The following is a 3,997-nucleotide window of genomic DNA, read 5'->3' as shown; positions in this document are numbered from 1 at the left end:
ATGACTCAGTGCCATCGCTTGGCTGGAGGCTGCGGCTAATTGATATCAGTGGTGTTCAAGCTTTATGGTTGTGCGGCAGTGAACCATCAGCGCCATACGCATCAGTAAATCCTGAATTTATTAGCTTCATGCATCTATAAATTCTACCTCTGCAGGTATGATGTGGGAGACTGTATTGAAACTTGGATAGCACATTATCGGGATCACTTTTCTTTCACAGGAATTGCTAATCAACAAGACCAATGTTGATGTCGTCTGGTCACTCTCCGGTTTTCTAATACTCACGTGATTCTTGCTGATGAATCTCACACATAGTTGTGTGTAGTAGTTGAAAAGGAGAGAAAATCGATACTGTTGTTTCCGATGATGAACATCGTAATACTGTCATGACCCAAGGACAAGAGCACTTTCGTCTGGTTTTTCGCACCTCATCCGTTTTTGTTATCTTTGCCCGTTTCGACACATTGTCAACAAAAGTTGCAATAATTAAGTATCAAGCGATAGAGAAAAAAACTTATAAAAGTGAAACATCGTTTGTTTTATTGTTGGATTTACCTGAGTCCAAGTTTTATTCGGATTAGTGCTTAGGTAGACGGTGAGCTGAGTTGTTCGGCTAGGGTTACAGATTTGTAGAAAACGTGTTAACGTTTCTCATTTGGCCTTTTGAAAGCCCGCCATACATCTTCTGAGTTTTTTTGAGATCCCAACATGGATGAAACAGCGCTTCTCGGCTTTTCAGCGTAGTTGGCTTCAGTGACAAGACGAAAAACCACCTCCCAAAGGCACACGCTGAGAAGCTGTGCTTCTCCACAATGAATCAATGTGCATCCCAGTGAAAGGATGTGCGCAACTTTCTTCTGAGGACTCATCACTCGAGGAGCCAGTCAAAAGTGACTGCAGAATCCACGTTCACCTGACTCTTGTGTAAGCAGTCAACCTCCTGTCCACACATTTACTCTAGTGAGTCCACACTAAACGGAGAAGCATTGGACTGGAGTTCTGCTCCAATTACAGCTCATCAGCAGGAAGCTTTAATGGACTTCGACGAAGAACCCGAGGGGCAGCTCACTGCTAAGATGGGGACAGAAAGTTATTTTCTCTACGGTGGCCTCTTTTGGGGTTTCTGGTAGTGGGCTTACTCCTTTGTGTGTTTAGTTGCGTAGATCGCCGAACGAACGGCGTCCACACCTTGCAGGTCGACGAAAAACTGCCGCCTACACGCTCTTGATCGTTTGGCTTACAGTAAAGAACTGGCGACTTCGAGGACACAAGCGATGCTTCTTAGAATGTTGCTCTGACAAGAAGGATCCGCATGTGATCTGAGCAAACAAGTTCGACTGATCTGCCAAGCGGGGTACCTGATTCAGGATGGCAACTCATTTTCCCCGAAGATTGGTGATGTACCTTATGCTAAATATAGTGACCCTACAATCGGAGTACTTCCGAAAGTAGGTCAGTTCCCTGCACTGTTTACGAGTGCACATTCCGTTAGCCGCATTCTCCGTGGTAATCACTCTCGCAATGCGGCCCGGAGGTCCTGACATCGATAGTTACGTCAGTGAGCAAGTTATGAAAATGATTCTGGAAATTATTCGTAATTCACTACTCATAAGGTTGCTGAAAATTCGTCGACAGCCCACTCAGCAACCTTATGAGCAGTGCATTATAAATATACATGTATCCCGATATCTCGATTAGCGGAGTGACTGAAGCATGAGGCGGCCTGGTGCAGCACATTCAGTTGCCTGGAAACATCACAAATGAGAGATTCAGCTGGGTGAGTCAGTAGGGTGTCTCTCGAAAAAACAAATTAGTTTACAAATGAGCGTATTTCGCTAGTTCTGGTAAGGCAACCTTTATATTGAACTGGGCATTTTTTGGTTTTAAGCTGAAAATTCTGCCTTGTCAGTGTAGCCAATCTATTCTAAAAGGCCGAGAAGAACCGTGCAGCTGCTTCGATCGTTGTGAGAATCCTCAGCAGTGGCATTTCACGAAACTCCAGTAAGGAGTTTCGAACCCGCGAACTTCCGGCTAGCAGTCTGAACACTCAACCGACCGCATGGTCAGCAGTGTGAATAACTCGCACTTGGGATATAAGGTCAATCATTGTTCAACCGCGTAATCTATATCACTTGGTCACCTGTTGACTAGCTGCTCGAGTGAAGGCCTCTCAGAGGAGAGTTTCACCGATTGGAGGAAATTTTATATTCCCTCTCAGTTAATTACAGCTTGTTGGCTTATCACGATTACTATTCAAACGTTTACTCTTATTGTTGTAGCCCATGATATGCTTAAACACATCGGGACGGTTACCCCTGGTTACCTGATAAGCAAGCTGGAGGCTTCTGTACCAGTACAGACTGAACGCGCCTAAGTGATCGAATCTGAATGGTTGAAGCGAGTTAATTGTGAGAGATGACTGAAGTATTTAGGACGCTTCAATCGACGGTCTGGTGACCGCCCTTGCCCTTCAGGCTACTTCGCAAATTCCCTTTGATGTGTTTAATCAGAGCAGCGAAATCAGAAAAAGAGAGAAGTGACTTTAACGTAGCTAGTATTCCATAAAGTTGTGCTACCAATCCGAAACTCCCCAACGTGTAATGAAAAATTTTCCACAATCCTAAAATTTTAGGACTCAGGAATTGTGGGAAATATGGTGAATTACGTCAACACAAGTATAGTATCTTGACAAATACACTTATTTGCACATCCGCTGGGGTTTCACGGGAGTCTCAAGTGAATCTGCCGTTTATGAAGTTCTTCAACTGAATGTGCTGCACACAGGCCACCTCCTGCTTTCGTTGGTACGATATTCGAGATATCGCAGTATATTTTCATAAAGGAAACTATCACAAGGTTGCTGAATACTCTTCGACAGCCCACAACAGGTTTTGCCCCTCTTGGGGCTCATCAGGTAGGCTTAGTCCCCGAGTTTCCGTCAGTCTTATGTTCTACTTGAACCCAAATTGGACTAATTGTGACGAATACACTCATTTGCAAATCAATTTGGTTTTCACGGGAGAATCTTTCGTTTTTGAGGTTCTTCAGCTGAATTTGGTGCACAGAGGCTGCCCCATATTTCAGTTGGTACGATATTCGAGAGGTCACAGTATATTTTCATAAAGAAACTACTCATAAGGTTGTCGACCAGTTTTCAGCAACCTTATGAGTAGTTTCCTCTATACAATTAATTAAGCAAATATAAGCTACTGGTGTTGGTGATTCCTCCTTCTGATAGCCACACATCAACATGTGTCAGCTCGACTGATGTAAAACTGTCCTCCACAAGCCTGCCAATTCTACGCCTTCTATTCTGTTAACACTGGGACGCTTGGCGTTCCCCATCAGCTTGTGGCCTTAACCGTAGTTCCCGCCTCAAAACTTCAACATTTTCTAAATCCATTTTGTGTCACGTGTCCAGTGCATGTCTCGCCATCGCGGAGTCTTTCAGTAACGTTCGATATGTAGCTGCGTCTTTTCATGGCCTGTTCATTTTTCGTCGTGGTCTCCAAATCTAGTTCTAGGTTCCCAAGCCCTATGTCCTTTATAGTTCAGTCGTTGTACTTCATTTTGTAGACACAGTCCCTGATTCTGTTCACCTCTGCCAAGTTGCACATGCGGTCAGCTGATCAATCCATCAAGCCATCATCAGTGTTTCTCTGATACAACGATGTGAGAGCATACTTCACTCTCCTTGCCACTATTTTTAGCGAAGATGTTTATTCAAACATCCAATCATGCAAACATCTCCGTACCCTTAACCATCTTTATGCGATTGAGGTCTGTCTGAGGGACGGATACTTTCGTTACAACGCAGGGCGACTGGGGTCGGATACTATGGATGGAGTCTGGGACAGGGAAACTGTACGCCAGAAGAGGTCGACGTCGGACTGAAAAATCATGGAAAAATTAAGGTACACTCGAATCCCAGCAAGTAACAAAGATGAAACCAACGCCTCTTTAGCTTGAGCGGATAGATCTTGTCTAACATTGTTTA

The sequence above is a fragment of the Opisthorchis viverrini genome (genome assembly GCF_000715545.1).
Source record: "Opisthorchis viverrini unplaced genomic scaffold opera_v5_53, whole genome shotgun sequence".
In the NCBI taxonomy this organism is placed as follows: Eukaryota; Metazoa; Platyhelminthes; class Trematoda; order Opisthorchiida; family Opisthorchiidae; genus Opisthorchis; species Opisthorchis viverrini.
The sequence above is the reverse complement of the archived record's forward strand: the minus strand, read 5'-3'. Positions refer to the sequence as shown.